Source organism: Cardiocondyla obscurior, linkage group LG04 (assembly GCF_019399895.1).
Source record: "Cardiocondyla obscurior isolate alpha-2009 linkage group LG04, Cobs3.1, whole genome shotgun sequence".
NCBI classification, from domain to species: domain Eukaryota; kingdom Metazoa; phylum Arthropoda; class Insecta; order Hymenoptera; family Formicidae; genus Cardiocondyla; species Cardiocondyla obscurior.
Window position 1 is genome coordinate 8,011,812 of NC_091867.1, and position 22,635 is coordinate 8,034,446.

At 42.1% G+C, this 22,635-nt stretch overlaps 1 protein-coding gene across 3 annotated transcripts in view; it reads left to right on the plus strand.

Moving 5' to 3' along the window:
• Jvl (javelin-like) overlaps nucleotides 1-22,635 on the plus strand; it is a 50,363-nt gene that overhangs the window by 14,671 nt on the left and 13,057 nt on the right. The gene's annotated exons all lie outside the window — the stretch shown is intronic.

A 22,635-nucleotide genomic window follows, 5' to 3' on the forward strand; every position in this document is an offset into this window, starting at 1 on the left:
TATATTTATTTCATCAAATGCGGCGTGTTACATATTTCAAGACAATAGTTTGTATGACTGTACATTACCGACGAGACATAAATTCAACTTGTCGCCTCTCGGCAGAGTTACAATTACTTTTATTACATATTTCTTTTGTATATTTTTTTTTTTTTTTTTTTTTTGTAGCGAGATTTTTATTAAAATTCTCATTAGCCAAGTCGCGAAATTGCTCGAGCTCACATATTTTCTCCTAGTCTCTGTACCCTTTTGAGGTTTTTGTACGGTAATGTTTTTTCAGACCGGACTTGGCCTCTTTAAACTCTTGCATAGTTCAGTCAACGGCGGCACATGTATATGCATTATGCAAACGACGAAATTAAGAGTTAAAGTTCGTGGCCGCGCGATTTGGAACAGAGAAAACGCCGGTCATCGTCGCACGTGCGTTTAGTGATTGCGAGTTGGTTGGCCGGCGAACGATGCGCTGGAAAATTATGCGCGACGATAAGGGCGGCGTGTGCTAAAAGTCGATAAATGCACGCGAGTCGAGTTAAAGCTTCTCACCGATGCCCGTTCGCGCGTCGGTGTTTTACGTGACCTCAGAGGCACGCACGCAGCGGATTTCCTTTGCTTTCCGGCAAGGAAAAATAAAACAACTTCCGCATTTAATTCGGAGTAATTTCAGAAAAACGTCGTTATCTAACCGGATCGAAATAATGGATGTATATCATCCGAGACCGCTTTCTCCGCGAGGCGGATATCGTTAACAAAGTTAAGTCTTCTAATCTGAATTTGTGTTTGAAATGGAGATGTACGATTTGGAATGAGATTGCCGCATTTTCGCGCACGAATATACGAGGCCGGTTATCACGATATATCTCGCGAGATACGCGAGAAGATAAGTGGGAACGTTCACGGAAAGGCGAAGTACACGGAAGTTTAACTTATTGAATATAAAATTAGATGTAACGCAGAAAAAGCCTGTCGAAAAATGTCAAGGATTGTGAATTTTATTTTTTTTTAGTTTTTTTTTTTGCCGCAGTAGAGGTTTCGGGAAAAAAAGAAAGATGCGGAGATACTTCGCACCGGACATCGTAATTATTTCGAGTACGGATATTAATATTATGTTCGCGCGCGATGTTTGCTCTGGATAGCTCCGGCAGTTAGCGATAATAGGTCCATCTAAGAAATTTCCGAGGACTTTGTTGCCACGGTACGGTGAAATCGTTTGTGTGCCGGTTTCGCAACGGCCACGCGCGGTTGAGTCAGTCATGGGTTTTAAAATTTTCTATTCGCGTGCAGGTACCCACGGGCGCTGATGAACTCCTGGCACGACAGTGTTATCGAATTGTCTAGCCGGTAAAATGTTACTCCGCGCTCGAAATACGATAATGGACACACGCGGTAACTTCGCCTTTATGTAACAATCTTTTCACGTCTTTCCGCGCCGAGAGGACAATGTTGCCCCAGTGAGGCGAGTACAGTTTTCAACGGTACTTAGAGTAGCGATCTAAATTGGGATTGTCCTCTTTAATTAAACTTTCCTTCCTTGTTATATCTATTTTCTTCCTTTCTTTGGAATGCGAACGCACGTTAGTCACTTCAGTTTGAGCACGGGGAAAGCGTCGGGTGGAAAAAAAAAAAACTGTTGGACAGACCACATTTGCTTTACGCTAACGAGATGTCGGGGAAAAGAACTTACATCAGCGACTTTTTGTAACGTGATTAAGACTCTTTGGCGCATAAGTAACGAGAGCTTCTAGAATATGATTGTAAAACATCAGTAACGAAAATGTGCCGCCATTAGTACAAGTCAAACGTACGCGGCCGGTTGTTCTTTCATCTTCTTTTTTTTCTTTTTTCTTTATCTTTTTATTCTTGCGACCGATGTAATGTTGGAGAATTATCAGCCGGGATCCGCGACATACTGGCTTACATAAGGTTTCGTGTATCAGGCGTGTACCTTCACAGGACGAAAAATAATACGAATGCTCGAGTGAGCGCGTGTGCGAGGACCGGTCCGCAAAGGAGGGCAGTCAGCTTTAGGGGTCGAATTTTAAGTCGCCAATTCTCATTTGTCCCTGGGCAATGAACGTTCTGCTTCTTACAATTGAATTGACTGTTTGATTGCGAGCAACATAAAGTAAACGTTTGTCATATGCAAAAAAAAAAGATTAAACAAAGCTAATAGCGTAACAAATTCGCATTTAATATAATAATTTTAATGTACTATTTTTTTTTTTAAGTTTATACTAAGAATTAACGTTCAGGTGGAAAAATATTTTAAAATCAAGCACCGTTTCCTTTAACATCTGCGTCGCGTCGCTCGTACACGGGAGAAATAAAATACGCGTGAGTCATAAATAATGACACTAATTTTCTACCGGCTGCGAATGGTTTTTCGCGAAACTGTAAGCCGGCGAGTCGCAGGCTCAGCTGATCCGAGATCGTCCAGATTAGTTTCTCGGGGAGTTCCACGAAGATAACGATCTCCATTAAAACTTCCTTCATAGGATAAAGTCGTTTTCATGCTCATTAGGGTACACGCGGGTCCGCCGCGCTGCTACCGATTTCTACTTTTTACGCGACACCCAGCGTAATTTTGCAATGTTATGATTCCGAGCACGCATACGGCCACGCTGGATGGTGATGGCCCAAGGAAGTCGATGTCTGACAAGCGAGACGAATGTAGCATAACGAATTACGCAAGTCTCCTTCTCTCTTTCTCTTTCCTCTCTCGCAGCGGCGCGATGTGCGCGCGTGAAAAAGCATTCTTTGTACCTCCGGTCGCTCTTACTTTTTGCCGGGAGGATCGCAGCTGCTTTCTTTTCCGCGTCAAAGGGATTTGCTTGCTCGGAAACCCGGCTCAATAATTATTGCCGCTCGCGCGGTTCGCGGAACCTCGCCGCGTTTCGACGTTATCTCTTGCGAAAAATAAGGCTTTCTCTCCAGATTTTTCCTCTTCTCAACGTACCGCTGGATATCGCGGCGACGATTTGCGGAATCGGGAACGTTGCGGGTAGAAAAAGAAAAAAGAAAATAAAAAAAAAAGGATGCGTGAGTCTCACGAGGCGCTTTGGAACCGGCGCAACCGAACGCGGTTTCTTCGCCCCCTTGCCGGCCCGACAACTCCGCGCTATTGTATCAGCTGTCCTCCTTTTAATGCCGAACGGAATTACGAGGCTGTGTTTAATTGAGTACCAGCGCGAACTCGACTCGCCTAAGGATAACGGTGCGTTTTTATTACCTCGTTGGCCTGGAACAATCGACAAGTCGGATTCGCTCCGGCCCGGTTCCGATCAGAATTTTTCATTTCTGCATCCGGTGCGGAAGTGCTGCATATAATATTTCCTCGATTTAAGGTTTAATTGGCGGCCACTCTAACGCGAAAGTGTTAATTTCGACCCAATTGGGTAAAATCTCCATTTCGTAATTGCCGGCGAGTGCGCGCATAACGGTAGATCCTTAATTAAAACTATTTACTTTAATTTCGATAAAAAACAATTTCTCGACTCGCGCCGCAAAGCATATTTCTTCTGTTGTACTCTTCGGCCGATAATCTCATTGATGATCTAGTATCTTCGCCAATTTTGATCAGAGTTAAAATCATAATTAAAATAGAAAATGTAATTGGCATTAATTTAAAGGAATTAAACAGGTGAAGATAAATAAGGAAAAAGAATGACTTCCGTACCATCTATTCAAATTTATTAGACACAAAGTGCAATGGCCGTGAGCATAAAAAATAAAGAAATAATCACGAGGAAATGATCTTATCCGACGTGTTATCTAAAATTATTAAAAATTTCTTCTGCGCGTAAGAGAACCCGCAATTAAGTTCATCACTTGGTGTGCACGAAGCTAAATTAATAAAATGTAGCTTCGTGGTAATTTAAGATGTCGCATTTAAATAACAAATACACGCGCGTCTTTTTGCTAGGGTAGAGAAAGAAGCTTCCGTTGGTTCTTTAAAAGAAACGCCGACAAACGACGGTAACAAAACTGAAGGAGGAGCCGTACACTCCTGTTCTCAGTTAGAAACAGCTTATCAGATCCCTGATGTCAATGGTGAGATAGTGCAGGACAATTAGGTTCCATCTACAAATTGCCTCCGTCGTGCCAGATGATATCTCGGTCTTAATAATCGGGTCTCGTGCATTGTTCCGTCATGTTTATCATTGTCCCACAAGTGACGATAATAGTCTCACATGATTAGAGTCTCGGTGTCGTTTCCGGTGCGTATGTACGACTCTCTTTCCGTCAATGATCGCGGATGATGTAATCTCGGTAACACATCGCGGGGCAATGTACAATTAATTAAACACAATGAAACATTTCTCCGTCGGGCTGAAATCCTCCGCGCCGGTCCCTCGTCCGCGGTGAAGGAAAAAAAAATATATACCCACCCGCGGCATTATTGCACACCCAATTAAATCGCCGGGCAATTTGAGAGAAAGAAAGAGAGATCGGCGATTAATAAATAAATGGCGAAAGCAATCCAGGAAGTGCGAAGATCGCGGCGCTTCGTCAGGATCGATGAACCTCTGTCGCCCTTCCTCCCTTCTCCCCCTCTTGATCCTCGTCTCGGACGAGAGGTCGCGATTTTTTTACAACTCGACGCCCACCCCGGGATGATTTATTCGAATTATAAATCGGCGAGACTCCCACGTTGAGACACGTGCAACGCCTGCCTTGCCGTTCGTGGGAGGTCGAACGCGTCAATTATACACGACCCACGCCGGCCAGGCTCGATTTGTACACGTGAAAGTGTTAGAGCATGTCAGGAACCTTCGTGCCTATCTTTCCGCACGCGTACGATCCGTTTGATTCTTATCAACGACAAAGGAAAAAAAAATAAAAGAGTAAAAATAATAAAAATAAAAATTGTTTTACTAATCGAACCGAAAGGTAGTTTTCACTACAATAATTAATTTAACAGTGCAGAAATGGCAGCGCACGAATCATTTATCATCGCAGCGTGCAATGTTTTGACTAATATGCTTAATTTATCATTGTTGCGCACTAATGTTTTGACTGGTATGCTTATTTAACGTTTCGCGCTTACCGCTCTCAATTTATCTTGCTAATCATTTTTTCCAATCGTTATCGCTTTTGATTAACAAATCACGAGGTTAGGCCTTATCGCTGCGGTTTCGAGAATTACTTCACGTTTTCGGGCGTAGGATGCACTTTGTATTTCTTTTCTATCGTGCGAATCGATCTTGAGGTTTCGCGTAAGCCGCGCGTTTCCTTTGTCCGCGTAATCCAAACTTGCGTTCGGCGCGCTTGGTAGGCGAATGGTTTTAACAAAAGGGGAAACAAAAGACGTAAAGGAAAGTCGCGATCATAGTTAGCTGCCGTCCGTTGCGAACGTGGCGCATCGTCGCAAATACGATTGTACTCATGCGGGAAGTATTCTCATTAAGTCCTGCGGAATAGGAGGTGTAATAATCAAGATTCTTGCACCTGCAGGACCGGCTCCGGCGTTCTCGGTGAGTTGACGATGATGACGGGGGTCTCCGCAGGGAGAAAGATCGATGCACCGCTCGATGTATTTTTACTCCGGTCGATTATTTCTGTATCCGACGGTATTTTAAATGCACACAAGACCCCGGCATGCGCAAAAAACTGTAACCGCTTCTTATAATGTACGAGTAACATTAATCGACAATTTATTTTTCTACTCGCGTCACATCCATTTTGTGGCGCAGTAATTGCACTTACTATTCCAAGAATAGTAAGTTAATTTCTCTGCCCTTCCTCCCCCTTTTTTTTTTTTTTTCTCTTCTTCCCTCTTTATTTTCTTCGCTCGTCCTTCTTTCCCTCGCCGGCCAGATAACCGCATGATCGTCGTGTAGCCCGCGAAACGAGTTTTACAACTAGGCGACCTCCGCAAGGCGAAGTTACAGAGTGAGAGAGCTTCTCTCTTTCTCTCTCGCGGGCCCGCGATGAAAAGAAGGCGTACGAAAGGCGGCCGAAAGAAATTTTGCGCACGTTTACATTCCATGTACGGGGAATACATACCGATGATCGTCTTGTAATAAAATCGGACGGTCATTCCGCGGATTCCGCTCTCGCGTGCAAGCGCGAAGGCAATCAGCCCACATAAGCGAATAAACGTTCGACCGCCGGCGAATGAAACGGAAAAAGGGGGAGGGATGGGGGATTGCGCCTGCTACCAGGGAGAATTCACGTAGGTATAACGTAAGAGATCCGCGATGTACGAGCATGCAAACTTCAAATTGCACCCGCGACATGATGCACTAATGAGGAAAGAAAAACATGAAGAGCGTAAAGACGCGTCGTTTACGTATACGTAAATAAGTATAAAATGTCATAAAAGATACTGCCGACTTGTACATAAAGCGAACGAAATATAGGCATAGGCGCGCGTATGTGTAAAAGTAAAATTGTCATACGCGTACGTGTGAGGGATTAAAATAATTAAAAATAATGTATAACAAAAGACGAGAGATGTGCGAATGCGAACTTTTAAGCACGGGATAAATATTAATTTTATATGTATATATAAATTTTATTTTTTTAATCCTTTATAAAAAGTGCCACTTAATCGCCGCTTTGGAAACTCCAATTTACAAACTAATTACACGATCATTTACAAAGTTATATATGCTCAACGTTCCGGGAACGCTTGATGCGTGCTAGGAGAATGCACGTGACGTAAGATTTCCGCGCGCGATAGTTAGCGCATATGGATTTGCGTAAATAGCTACGTGGCTTCTTTTTCTCTCTCTCTTTCTCACGTGAAGCTCCAGTTACCAACGTGATTAGATAGCTCGAGTGTAGAATTACTTCGATAATATGTACGCATCGTGTATTACCGGGGCAATGCGATACCGAGATAAAGATTCTCTTTGCGCGCGGCGCGCATCGCTCATGTCCTCTGCGAAAAGACACGGGTTCGCATTACGTAACTGTTTTTTTTAAATACATTTCATATTCTTACGTTCTAGTTTCTCTCGTACGCACCACGTGCGTACACTTCCGATCTTCCTCTAACAATTTGCAATTTTAATATAAAGATACATTTCAATAACTTGCTTTCAATAATTAATTACATGCTGATTAATACAATAATAGCGGATGTTACGCGCGTAAAAGTATACGACGTTAATTTTTATTGCACGTAACTTTTTCGATTGCGCCAGCTCATAGACTCGAGAGCCTTGAACAAAACAACTAGACTAACGACATACGGTTCGGCCCCTCGCGTTGCTCCGATTTTCTTCTTTTAATTCGCATCGCTGTCCGGCAGTGAGCACGGATCAATTTCCTTCAATCGATACCGCGACATGCTGCTTCCCGTGCAGAATCGCGCTGCCGCTTCGTAGTTTTCGGACTCGGTGGCCGAATCCTGAAAAGCCAGAATGACAATCGTGCATCCTGCGGAAGCGGATGCTTGTCAGCACGCTTGGCTAACTCCCTTCGTCGTTTCACGACCCACTCCCCTCCTGAAAATAACTTTCAGTGAACGTTTGCATAGCAAAAATATGAATACGCTTTACTTTATGATCTTGCAGTGACGCCAATACTGCACTTGGTACTCGCCTTTGCGCAATTCGCTTGTAACGTCAAAAAAACTCGTCGATGATAAGCGCAATCTTATTATGTACACTCTTTATCTCGTATCACAATTGCCTTTCCGAGTTTTGTTTCTGCTTGTCTAGAATGAAGAGCATGCCAGTTAATGATGGAATATTTTCCGGTTGTTATTTTCCACTCGAATACTTGCGGAGACCGTCGTCGCGTTATCAATGATGATCAATCAGAAAAATCATCTCTCTCCCGGTCGATGTAATTAAAAGAAAAAAAAAAAGAAAAAATATAAAAACGTGTAGCTGTCGCATATCGTCGAGGTAATTACTGTTTTTTCCGTGTAAGCCTCTGTCGCAAATTTTATGGCTGGCTAGTATGGTCGCTAGTATGACGTAGGTATTATTCTGAGATGCGAACCGTTCAAATTACAGCTTGGAATAATCAAATTCTACGACGTTGTATCCTGCCCCCCATGCATCATGTGCGCCATGTGTGCGCGGCTAGTTTCAATTCCAGGAGCCTAGTTTACGGATGCAGGCATACTCGTGCACGCGAGCCGATACGCGGGCAACGAGCGTGCTGAGGAACGGGTTAGAACGGACATGCGTGTACGTGACTGTGATCGCGCATATGGCCACCGGTGCCGAGATCGCTGCAGCACTCGAAGCCGAGTGGAACTTCCGGTTGTATTAAACAACTTTATCGGCGAGGAAGTCGAAGACTAACGACATCGATTGCGTCCCAAAAAGATATTAAAACAGCCCGGGAATTCTTATTAGAATTTATGCAATTAAAAAGAATAAAAATAAAATAAAATAACATTATGCACGTGCTCGTGCCCCGGCTTGAATGGAACGGTGACCGTAACTGACTAAGCCCCGCGGTTTCTAATACTTTCTTTAAATGTCTGAAGTGCAACGTTTAAAATAGACAGACGTCCAGACAGAAATTGTTCATTTAGACGTGTTTATCTTATTTTAGAAAGTGCAATTTGTTTAATGCTCGATATAAGAGGCGTGAGACAAGATATTAATTTTTCTTTCTTTCTTTTTTTTTTTTTTTTTTAAGACGTGAGGGAAAATCGACACTTATTGCAAATTACATATTGACCACTTAGTCACGGTGGTGAACAATGCGTGCCACTTTTGTGATGAAATAAGTATCCGAATTTTGTTCGCTTTTTTCGCGATTACGATATACAGCAATAAAATGCGTCCGCAAATTGTCCGCTAATTGACCTGTTTATGTCCTATTGACATAACTTTAGCATCCGTTTTCTCAGATTATGACGTACACGCGGACGCGAACGTAATCCTTCCCGCATTAGTCTAAATGGCCGCTCTTTGAAACAATATTGCGGGAAACGGTACACAAACGCTTTCCTGCGGACGAGACCGAATTAGCAGAATGAGAATGACACGCAACTTGCAGCCAACAATTCGATTCCCGTTACCGTGAAAGAATAACGCGCCGTACCGTAACACCCAACTACCATACGATTTACTGCGTTTTCGCTGTTATTAAGAGAAAAGTATCACGGCTTCTGATATCTGATGATTCATTTTTCAGGAGAACACTTTGTCTCTGCGCGAATCTTTTTCTCTCGCCAGGCGTTGCGCCGCTTTATGAACAATAAAATAAAAAAAAATAAAAAAATATATATATACAATATATAAAAGCGGAATAAATATGTCATATATGTGTATACATAAACGCGTGGGTACGAAATGAAAAGAATGAGTACATACGTTCAGACGACAATGTCTTTATCTGCTTACTTTGTACACTAATTACCAAATAAGCTCGCCACGTAAAAATGCCAAGTCCACTTTCTCATCCCGGATGTAATCGCGCTGGTATTCAGATCTCGCGGGAGATAAAATTGGCACGAGACCGGCAAGGTTAACGTCGATTCCTCTAATTTAATAAATTTTCGTCAAGTTATTACGGCGTGGATTTTACGTTTTTAGTATCTCCAAAGAAACGTGCGTGGGCTAACGTCGCGGCCGCATGCGGATCTCGCGCATTACGACGATCGACCGAGAGGTTTCTTCCTCAGCCGGCGAGGTTGAACGCCCTCGTAACGTCTCAAAGGAGAAGCGATTGAGCCACGGCCGCGGTGCCCCGCGCCGGCTCCGCCGTCATTTAACCGGATTAGGAAGCCAGCTGAAGAAACTGGCGGAGTTCGTGTCGCGCGATATACTCCAGATACAATATGACCGCGGGAGCGCGCTCCGCGTGTGTCTGCAAAGCTCCACGCGTGTACGCGGGTGCGTAACCGTACACGCCGGAGTCCGACAAACCCGGTGAACCAGCTCGCTTGCCACGGTTTTACGAGACACTTGTCGAGTGCCGGTTGCACTTCGCCCGCGATCCTTCCGCTTTCTGCGTGAAAGCCCGACGTTCACTCGGAACTGCCTTTATTCTTGAGTAAATTGGCGGCAATTATAATGCACGGTTATACGCGAAACCAAGCGTACTCGCAATCCCGGCTAATTGTAAAACAACAGCTGCGCAAAAGTCCCTATGTATTTATCCGGTAGTGCGATATTGTAAAGTACGACATTTTTTATTTTATTATTTCTTTTTTTTTTTTATTTTTACATTTATGCTTCGCTGGCTCGACGTCCGGCGTCTTTTCAGCGACACTCGTGGGCCTGCGGCATTTTCAGTTGCGCACACAGCAGACGTATCGATATTTTCATATTCAAGTACGTGTGGTACACATACGAGAGTAATTTGTCCGTCAATCGTTCGCGAGTTGAAAGCGGGCACTTCATACGTGCTTGCAGCTCAAGTACCTGCAGAATTGTGTGTCGAAATAATTCATGCGGGCTGAATTTCCGACGACGCCGGGGTAAAGCGCGAATGTAGCTCAAAAAAAAAAAAAAGAAAAAGAACCGAAAAACTTACATCACGTCTGAAATACGTACTTGAGCCTACTAATAACCGAGAGGCCCGTTAAGATAAAATCTGTAAAACCGTTCTGAACCATTACCCTGACATTGTTAAGTCTTCCATTGTTCTTTTCTTTTTGTCAAATGTTTATGTTTTGCGTAAGTTTTAAAACATACCTCGTTATTAATACTCTTCACATTTTTTTTTTTCTTGTATGACGAATTCATGTTTAATTTTATTTACATCGACGCTCACGTGGACATTAATTCAACGTTATCGTTAGTCAGTGACAGGAGGAAATATCGAGATATCTTGTTTCTGTTTTTCGCCAATCAGGTTCGGATTAATTAAAAAAAAAAAAAATTAATTTCTATCTGTAAACACATAAAAAATAAAATAGTCGCGATGCAATTCATGATAAATACGATTGAAAAAAATATCTCATTATAGTCCGCGACAATTGAAACTTAACTGCAATTTCTGCAAACTTTTCGACATGTGGATGCGATAAATACGATTGACATTAAATCTCGTTATCTCGTCCGCTACTATTGAAACGTAATTGTGTAAGCGATTTCTGCAAATGTTTCAACAGTGGACTGCACGGCTAAAACATGCTTCGATGATTTCCCTTCTTTTTTTTCCTTTTTTAACATTACACCGTTACTGCCTGCCGTCCGATGCGTTTAAAAGCGATTACGACATAGTGGGAAGGGAAAAAAAAAAGAAAAGAAAACCCCGCTGCCTTCGTCGGCAGAGTGCGAATTGGTTGTAATTGGACTCGCGTCTGTAACACAACGCAAGATATGCGTGTAATAACTATAATTACGGCGGAAAAGGTGAACGTATTGATCGTTCGCAATCGAATGTATTGGCCGTCTGCAATCGCAGATGCTTCGTCCATTTCCACTTTTCTCCTCCGTTATTTATTTATATCTACCCGTACCGCAAAGTTAATTATATAATTAAATATTAATTAATAACATACGCGTTACAGTCTCTATTACGATTTATTATCGCAGATATGAAAGTTTCGCCGAGAAAAATCTTTCTCTTACGTGTCGCGCTTGTATATTAACGGTTTCTCTGTTTCATTTCACATTTACCAGACGATTTGTTATTTTTTATAACAAAGTAAAACGCGTACAAAAAGCGCCGCGCGTGCGTTTGTTCAAGGAACATTTCAATGTCCCCCTCGGTCGATACCGAAGTAATTAACCATCGCCGTCTTCCTTCCGCGCTCGGGTTTATCAGCGATTTGTTTATAATGCGTAATCAACAACCGTTTTCCTCCCGTAGAAGCTTCCGCGTTTATTCTTTCCACGTGCATCCCGGTATCGTCGATTTGCACCAAGCTCGGCGCATCCGTGCGCACTTACGCGCAACCAATTGCTCTTCCACTTTCCGGGGTTAACGCGTATTTGCTGTACAATTTAATCATTGCCTGCGTTCGATGAGATAGAGCTAGCCACACGGCCGTCGATGCCGGAGAAAGATAATCACGATAATTTGTATGTAAAGACACAGATATTTACACATTTATATTGGTCGCCGGTAAAAATCCCGATGCATAGAGATAGATTGCGAGCGATTGAAAACCGGCTTTACCAGCCGAATATTCTCTCTCCGTAGGGATCGCGGTGGGGCGAGAGGAGGAGAAAGTGCGTATAGTAATCGGCGTCGGTGGAATCGGCTCTAAATCATCCTTGATCTTGCCACCCCGCGTCTTAGCCTGCTGCGCCGATGGCAGCGTTCAATTTCCGCTCGCATCCACCTGTGCACTTGGGTTTTTTTTCCTCTCTTTTCTTTTTTTTTTTTTGTGTTCCGCACATGTTCCGAGATAACCTGATGCTGCGCATCGCAGGTGGAGGTAGCGCGCGAGTGCTCGCAATATCAGCGACGCAGAACAAGCCTGCACCTCGGATGGTTTTACATACGTTGCTCCTCGCGTGCAGAAATAATCTACTCTTAAAGCGAAGATTCAGCCCGTGATTCTAGAGCGCGGATCGTGCTATAAGAATGTAAAACAATGGAAGACATATGTCACGCGACGTAGATAAGATTGCACGTAACGCGTTGGTTGCATAAACAGTTCCGAGCAGACGACAGTTATCAAGGATCACTTAAAAAATGCATACTTATCATCGACGCGCTTATCTGATATTTGTTTATCGTTAAAATTTGCGAAATAAGCTTGTAAGGTAGAGGCGCGAGTTCAACGTATTTGATCTTGTAATTTATATATTACTCGATAACTTTCGGGTCTATTTATGAGGTTTGTCTCTCGCGCGAAAGTGTTTCGGGGAAAAATTTACGCATATGACGAGCATTCTGCTTTCTGCGCCAAACATATAAGTGAAAATGTTTGAGCGATATTTTTCTTCCTCGCGCACGGTCTCCTCCTATATCGCGTTCGCGATATACGCCGTGGCCGACGTACGCCGATTTAAAATGTTGATAGCGTCCCATTATGGTTAAATAACTGCTGACCGGGAGTAGTGCTCGCTGGCTCTGACCGTGGATAAAATAAAGCGGCGTGCTGTGGCCACGCTCTACAAATCAGCGGAGAAAATGCTCCCGCCTAGTGCGATGCTGCACGCGTAAAAATGTACCAAGTAAAGTATATGGGGCTCAAAATAATGTTGGAGGGTAAACATGTTTTTTGGGAAATCAAAAAAATTTTTTTAGATCTTTTATAGTCTCCCCGAAGAAATTCTTTTGATGTCTTATACAATTTCGTGTTAAAGTAAAAATCAACAGAGTTCTAGCTATTCAAAGGGTTTCTTTTTTTTTGTCTTTATTAGAGAAATTTTGTAAAATGAGATGGATTAACCGAATTGATCAAAAGATTTACGTACGAGAAGAGACAAATGTTAGTATTCTTTAACAAGTGATCACGTTTCGCAAATTTTTTAACCGCGTTTCGATCGAGATGAGGCAGTGAGCGATTTCACTCGGCTCGTACGACCGTTCTCATCATCCACCATCTGTCATCTTTCGGGAACACCTGTTTACCGAGAGTTTAACTCCACGTAAAAGGAGCTACATTTTATTATTGCATCATCATTTGGACAAAAAGTTCAGGATATCTGCTTACGATAAAAAAAATATATATATATATATAAATATAAAATATTAATTTCAAATTAAGAATATTACATATTTACAAAATGTTTTTATTTAAGCTCAGCTTCTCGAATTACTAAGCAGCGTGCATCTCATTGCGTTCTAGTCGCTGCAATTAAAAAAAAATTATTTTATCAAGCTTATAAAGTCGCATGTTTAACTTCGATCTGTCGGTTGCGCAAAAATTTTATATACATATATAAGATTTATCGGACGTATCTAGAATCCAGCCAACTCTGTCGTCGCATCCTTTCCGCGCTTCTTGATAATTACGCTGGCCCATTTCGCATCTAGTTACAGTTATTCACAATCAGTGGCACTATACGGGAACGCTAATTTCCGCAGATATGCGACCCAATCTGTGCGATGCGTGCAGTTATAATGATTGTTTTACGTCTCGCAGAAGTACTGCTAATTGCGCGCGTAAGAAACTTGATTTGTATCACGGGCAGATGGGTTATTGAGCGTAGTTTCGATACCATCGATTTTCCCCACGAGAAGAGTTCATTGTCAAAATAGTTTTACGCTACGTTAATTGAAAAGAAATAAAAGTAGAAATAAAATAAAAAGTGTGAGGCGTTCCTTAATGAATTATTCTTTTGCGTGCGTAGAAATCGCTGTAACAACTTCTTATTCAATTTCGAGATTTATGCGTTGTTTGATCGATTCGAAACGTGCGGATTAGAACGCGAGATTAACCGCCCAGACTGTTTTCTTTGACTGAAGTTTCAAAGGCACCACCGCTTAGAACCGTACCACTTAATTGCACGCGAGCGATTCGTTGCTGCACAATGCGCCAACTTGCACCAAGGGTCAAAGTGACTTTCAACTATACCCGGCCAATCCTCGTAATTAGTGGCTGCGCCCTTCGCCACAAGAAGTGGTCCCTTAATTGAGTCTCCATGAAAGAAAGAAAAAATAAAAAAAAAAAAACGTCTGCAGAAGCGATGACTCTTATTAAACTGCTTAATTGTTACGGCCAGATTAATTCGCCATCTCTCATGATATTATATTCCGAAACATTTAAACATATTCATAAATTATATAAAAACTTACGTAAATATTAAATAAATTTCAAATTATATAACGCGCGTCTGTGTAAAAAAATTTTATACTTTAAACCACGGTACGACGAAGTGAAAAACTTGAAATTAATTAAAAACGTTATATAAATTATACAAGGAAGGGAGGGAGAAAGAAGTTTGAATTAATTCGACACGAATTCGACCGTCGACGCAACAATTTGATCGCAAAAGAGGCCACGCCATTATCGGATGTTAATCGAAGCATTCGGTTCGATCGATTAATGATGCTGGCATATCCGGCCCGATGCACCTGCCCGTTTCAGTCGATTGAAACTGCGCGCTATCGATAGAATCGAAATCAGGGCGGGGATTCGCGGTCGCGGTCGATTAACTTACGTAATCACGCAAACACGGGAAGCGATACCAATTAGACGCAGTCATTATTCTTGCTGGTCTCTCGCAACAGCGTTGCTCACCGGTCCCCCGCTTTGACCTTTACCTTTTCGCTGCGCGGCTCGCGAGATTTCGGGATCGCGTGGCGTAATCGGGCGGGGCAATTTTAAATCCACGGCTTGTTTATTGAACGGGACAAAGGCGCGCGGATTTTGTTACCTAATTACCGCAGCGTGCATGCCGGCCGGTCAACGTACTCGAGCGTATTGCGGAGTCACGAAACGGCGTTACGAGCAAGCGCGCACCGAGTCCGATAAGTGCGAGCGTCTCGTCGCGCAAGCACGCGAGAATTTCTACACTTTGCCATAGGATCGTGCTAATTGCCGCTCGTTGCCCCTCGCCTCTTGTTGCGAGACCAACGCGTGCACGGAGGGCACGCTTTGTTACCGGCTTCCCCACCGGCTGTCCTTGCGAGCCGCGACTCGTATTACCTTGTAGAGCCCAAACTAGATAATTATTTAGTCCGCGATGCTGAAAAGTATTTTTATACCCCTTTGGTATCTTGATTCTCCCTTGCCTTGCCCCGACACTTTCTCCCGCTCTGCGCGGCAAGAAAATGCAAAATGAAAATCAAGAGTCGATTTCACATTTTTATTTTCTGCAGCTGCTTTTTCAAGGATAAGCGAAGCATGAAACCCGAGCGAGCGCAAGAATCTTACCTGAGTCGGCCGAACCGTCGAATATCCCTCTGCTCTAGTCTCCGCGTGAACCATTCGCGAATAATGGGCAATTTATCACCGCGTATTTGCGTCACTAGAATGATATCGGGCGAGTCGGTGCTCGCGATCGAACGGAACGGCCCCATCGTGGCAGTTTTATTATCCTTTCATGCTATCATTCGACCGTGCGAGAGTTACGGCGCTGAGAGGTGCGCTGGGCAAAAATGGGTCGAAGATCACGACAGCACGAGCTGGCACCTCGTCATTCCCGTGACATTTATTATTGAATTACAGAGTTAGTTGCCGCGATCCATTATCATTATTCTTTTATTTTTTATTACGGTTTTGAAATTAATTTTTTAATATTTTTTTACTATATAACTTTAGAGTTGAACACAGTTTCAGAGTCGTAATATTTTACTATATATATATATCAGATTACTTGGTAGCTGGTGCGTCAATTTTTCCGTGAATTATTCGTACGGTTTCCTCTTTTTCAAAGGAAATATTTATTTTAAAAAGAATCCGCGAACGTTCCATTCGACGAAGCAGCCATCGCGTTCTAGGATCCAACGGCTTAATTAGCTCTTTACCAAGTTCACAAAGGCGCAACGATATGTCTGAAACGAAATTTACATCACTTTAAATAAAAACACGCATAATTGTTGCATACCTACTCTTTGCCCCGAGAACTGCCAAAATTGTTTATTCCAACTTTTGTGCACATAATTATCTCGACATTTTTTAATTGCTTCTATTACTCAAACTATTTTATTAATAAAATTTATTAGCAAACTCGTGTTATATAATTTATATATAAAAGTATAAATTGTTCTAATGGCCTCAATCGTCGTTCTCAGTGAAATATTAAGAGACGACATGAGATTAAGATGTTTGTGAACCTCTAGTTTAGACTGTCATGCGCGTTTGCTGCTATGCAACCGCATACATTCTTCTTCTCATGCGTATTGAGTCGCGACATGCATGTTCACGATGATGCTTCACGTTACGAATCGCCAATCAACTGCATCCTGCAGTCTCGTTCCTTCTTTCTCTCTCCCCCGCACCTCGCTTTGTTGCTCATTCAATGCTACTATGATAAGCGATGATTATTATTAAGACTCGACAAGAGTTTAACGAATCTTTATAGCAAGCGTATCAATTTTTTTATTTTTTTTTTATTATTATTATTTCTTATTTTAATGTAAAAGAACGTTGATATCGCGAATCGAAGGCGACAGACATATTCGTTTTATTAATTAATGAAGCTACGTATATGTATGGTATTAAGGCAATATTCCGCGCAGTATATTACGTACATATTATTAATCAAAGAAACGTCAAGTATACGTGTACGTACGTGTGTTAAATTTTGGATTTCTCCTCTACCCTCAATTTAAATAAATTTTTCTCCGAGTATCGCGTTATGTCGAACAAGTGTTTGATCGATACAATGTCTCTTAATTTCGATATTGGCCTACATTGCTTTCACTTTTGCTGTATCCCTACTTTCCCATGGTCACGCCGTGAGGATTACTCGAGTTGCATTGAATTGCTCTACCCGGTGATTTACGAAAGACTGCAGAATTGCACTGTGCAAAACACGACATCGCATCACACGACTGGACGTAGAAAGAAAGCAAAGTAGAAACCGTTCAAATTACAAAATTGTCGTGATACGATACGCTAAAATTACCTACGCAAATTGTTTTTTTTTTTTTTCTTTTTCCTTCTTTCTTTCTTCTTCTTTTACGTACAATTGATTAAATACTTAAGTGTTGTGTCTGGAATTTTGAAAAATGCCCCAGCGTAATCGCTTATCGGACGCAGCTGCACGGAGCACGATGATAATTTAAACGCGTTCTATATACATGTATTTTTCCTTAATCAAGGCATGAATGTACTGTACGCCTATCCTGAGATTTATTATCAATGAGATGCTCACTGGCGCATGCATAACACATGGCGTGCATCTGGTGTGCGTGCCCGAGTTGTGTGATGGAAGAAAATTGCTTTTGTTAAACAGCCCCTGTTCTACTCGCTGTTGCATTACTTTACTCCTGTCGCTATTTTATAAAAAAAATTTCTTTTTCATTATTTCTACATATATATTTACATATTATAATATTTCTTTGATTGTAATTTTTATTTACGAAATTTTTATATTTAAAAATACTTCACGTTACTTATCGTTGTAGACGTTTTGTAGAGAAAATTCTTTGCGACTCGTACGAGCAACGCAATTGTTACCTACGTGTTAAGCAAGAGCAGTTCATCTTTGTGACATTAAAACCTCACGGGTGTACGTGCGTGAATGAAACATGCTCGAACTCGAGTGTAATATACATGCTATAATCGTCCATTATACCGACGGCATCGTGAAAGCGAAATTGTGGGAGTTGGAAAACATTGCTCCTGCTCCACTTTTCCCGTTAATTGTTGAACGCGCTCGAAAGAATGGACAAAATTTGCGAAAATTGCTGCATGTTTTATTGTCGCCCGTACGCCGGAACATTTGTTTCGAAGTTTCCACGTGGAGAGTTTCTTATGCACAATGTGCTCGTTTTCCTACCTCTCACGTGATAACAGTTTCTAAATTTAACGGGGTTTACTTTTTTTTTCTTTTTTTTTTTCTTTTTATTGAAATTATGTGAACGTTATGAGCATGTACCAAAACTCAAGAGTGTACATGTGCGGATTAAAATACAGGCTCATTACTACAACGATGACAAGTCGTTCTACTTTGGGCGGTTTACGGGCGGTCATTATCTAAATTATTTTAGCACGTATCCGCTTGCGAGCTCCTGGTCTGATATTTTAAGATTTATATTTGCTGGATATTAAAATTCGTCGGAGAATCTTCGAAAACTACGTTCGCTCATCCCTTTAATTTTTCAATCGCCTTAATTATTACAACCTGTTTTCGTTTTATCTCAATATTTCCTATCAGAGACTAACTTTACGAATCTCCCATTCTTTCTCATTACACTGTTTAGGAATTAACTGTTAAAAGGATGATGCGCGTATCGAGAGTAATATCGACGACGGATTTAAAGACAATCTATTTAAACGAGTGTGATTAAATTCATCCGGTATTGTGGAATCTGCAATTAACTTCGTGATCCTCTGTTACATGCCGCTATAATTCATCGGGCTCTTTAAGCACGAGCGCAAACTGCCCGCTAACGATCTGTGATTTGCAACGTTTCTCGAGTACGAATCACGAAGACGGGCCGGCCGCCTTCGGAATTATTGAATCGTGAGCAAGATTTAATTTATTGAGTACGGTCTCGCCAGGGGTTGCACGTGTTGTTACGAGTCAGTTTGCGTTTTGTAGCCACTGATATAGGTAGGGACAGGCCCAGATATAATTATTTTAAGAACTGCACAATATCCGCGGGCGACGCCGCGGCAGCGTTATGCACGGGAAGCAACTTTCACTGCGCAAACAATGAGAAATGATGATTGCTCCAATATGACCGCGGCGAGCGAACTACCGAAGCGTTACGTTAATACATTTTTGCCGAGCGTTTCGTTTTTTTTTCTTTTTTTTTTTTTTTGCGCGGGGATCGTAATGCACGTTTTACGCAGCAAATGATGCTCGCCTGGCATTAATCTCCTCACCGTGTCCGTTATATTTTGCACTTAGAAAGTGTTCCGAATTTATATCTTTACCCTCCATGTAGACGCAGAATGGTAAAATGCATTTTCTCAACGCATTAATCTATCCAAAGCGTATATCGGGCAAGTTTAACATCACCTTACACTTACGTCCTTTATGACAACTTAGTTTTTAAATATCGATTTTGGTTTAAATTGTGCAAACGGAAACGGGGGGTTTATGTAACGCTTGAAACTCGAATTATTACGTAATAGTTTTTACTTCTGTCTACTTTCATCTTTTTTATTGCGTCACTTCATCAAGCGTTAATTGACTCGTTAATACTTATTTCGTATATATTTTTTTTTATAATCCGACGATGTTACGATTTATTCAACGTTGTACAGCGCATTTTTATCGAACATAATCTTTCTTTATTATATTAATACACTTTTGGTTTACAATATTAATTAAAATAATGCAGAAATAGCTGCGGTTAAAATTCAGAAAATGGTACTTAAATCTTCGTGTAATATTAAGAGAACTGAATTGGGTCCATGGCCGGAACGGACACAGATCACATGACAGTTCGCATATGTCCTTATATCGATGTAACGATCGATAAATTCCATAACAGGATGTCGAGCGGTATTATGTAAACCCTTGGGGATCGAATAGATCAGCCAATCGGGTCAGCGATCGATCAATTGATCAAGTTTTCATTGCGATCCGTCTGCGTTTGATTTCGATCGTCACTATTCAATTTTTTGTAATTTAAATTAGTTTCGAGAACTCGATCGACACAGCCACATCCCCATTACTTACACAACGCGACGGTAGAAAGTTATTTTCCTCACTGGGATCATTTTTTTTCTTTTCTTTTTTTGTTTAATTTTTTTCTTTTTGCGAGATTTAATAGCGATTGCTTGCGATGTGAATTTTTTTTTTTCTATCAGCAACCTTGCACGCAATCGCTTCTTTTCGTTTGACATTCGTATTGGCACAACGCTTGGGGAGATAATTTGACAAATGTTGAATGGCCGACGCTGAATAAAATTGAAAATGGGGAATCGGGTACCCAGCTGAGCATCGCGGGTGCACGAAATCAATTGCCCGCGTAAACACGTAATGGAAAATCAGCTGGAATGGAAAGTCGCGTCGTCGGCAGTCCTACTTCTCGGCGGCATCAATATTGACCTTGCGGCGCGGCTGGATTTATTTTACTGTCGTCGAATACAGCCGGCTTTAAAGGCGGAAACCTCGACGCTCGCCGGAATGCTCGTCTTTACACGCACCCACGCGTTCTCGTAGCGCGAAATGTCGCGAGCCGGTCGTACGTCAGATTACTCTCTTGGACTTTTTGACGAGAACGAAAGTCGAATCGTTTCCAGACCGCGATATTTCATGCGATCGCCGATATTTAGGGCAATCTTTTCGCGTGATTTGCTTTGCAGTTTCAAGTTTGTTTTTATTAGTTATTAACTTTCCTCGAGAAACAACGACGTAATTCGTCAGAGGAATAGAATCTCGCTTATCGAGGACTCGATTGTACATTCGCGGACGCAAGTGGCACCGATCAAGGTTCGCCGAAGGAGGATCATCGTCCTTTTGCGGCAGGAGAATTCCGTTGAATGTCGAGGGTCATTTTAAGATACAATTTACCGAAGTTAGCATTGATCTATTTTATCTTCCGTGACGTTTCAGGCCGTTGAATTATCGAGGTTCACAATTCATTCGTTGCTGCATTGAGATGCTTGAGCGTGCTATTACCGCGTGTTAATCGATAAACTTCGTGCCGTTAATTAATCACTGGAATTTCAAGTATTCCTCGGTAAGAATGAGTGTCATTGAGAAGAAGCTAATCACTTGACTAAGTAATTACATTCCTGCATACGTTTACTGCCTATACGTGAGCTGTTAAAGCATTCGAATACCTTAGATCCTATCTCTTGTAATTTATACTCTATTTTACCTATATTAAATATAAATTTTTTTTTTTAACGATACATTCAATTTTCTATTGTATTGCATCACGAGTTCGCACATTGACCTGGTTTTTCCAAATGACTGCTTATCTCGAAATCGAATCTGTTACAAGTCTCGTGCATTTTGCGCCGAAGAAGCGAGGTGTGTCGAAAAAAAGAAAGAAAAAAAAAAAGAGAACAATTTAGTTGGCGGCAGGCTGATTCTTTTGTGAGAATAAATTGCGTGGGAAGGTTCGTGGAAGTTTTCACGGGTCGGCTTGTAGAAACCGCTTCCTAGTTATCGACGATCCGCGTGTCACAAACCCCATTACTCATCAACGCCTCCCTTGACCCGCATACGCGTTCACCGTTGACGCCACCGTCTTCGACGCGCCGGCGAATTTTTAGCAATTAGATATCGGCAGCACGCGTCGGTAAAATTACACGAGTGGAGAAAGTCCTCGACGAGTATTCCTTATCAATTGATTTCCCCCCTGGGGATTTCACGCAAGTTCCACACTCGACCTCGTTCGGAAATTACAGTGATCGTTCCAAAGAGCTTGACATTGTGCGTTCTGATAGAACTAACCAACGACATATATATATACGTATATATATATATATAGGTACACCGAGCAATCTGTCTGCGAAGTGAAACCGGACTGAAGCTGGAAATTAGTAGTTTCATATTGCGGAGAGATTGTTTGCGCGCTCGAGTATACTTTTTCTCATTTCATCCCGTGTAAGCGTCTTAAACAACATTTTACTACGGTACATTCTTAGGAAAAGGCGCGTCTAATGAGTGTTAAAGCCACTTTTGACCTGGATTTTTAAGCGCTCTTCCAGCGCACTTTCGTGGATTTCTAAGGGGTTTCTGGTAAGACAATTACTTGGTACGTGTATAACTGGCGGTTCGAATCCTTGAGGTTCGAAATACCGGCGCGGCCTTCCTGCGGCTTCGCGGTGCCGGGCGCCCACATATCATCGCTAACAGATAGTCTTTCCCGGCGAGTTCGTTGCCTAGGGTACCGTGAACTTGAGGCGTAACGAGCGTTTCCTTGCGCGAAGTTCAACGTGTTCGATCCGCGACGCGAGATATTCACAAAGTAACGAATAAACACGCCTTTATCGAGCATCGTTGAGGGGCGGAAAAATCAGCATGAAGCGAGACTTCCCCACGCCGATGTTTTATACAGTCGACCCTTATTCTCGATTAGCCCGCCGTGATGCGAAGAGTGATCGCCTCTCACTCCGTTCGAAATTAAATGGCCCGCATACGCGCCTTGCCGCGTTAAACAAGCGGTCTTGAGCCCCGACACCGCCTCTAACTATCGCACTTGTACTTGGAGAATACCCCCGGTCGAGCTTTTATC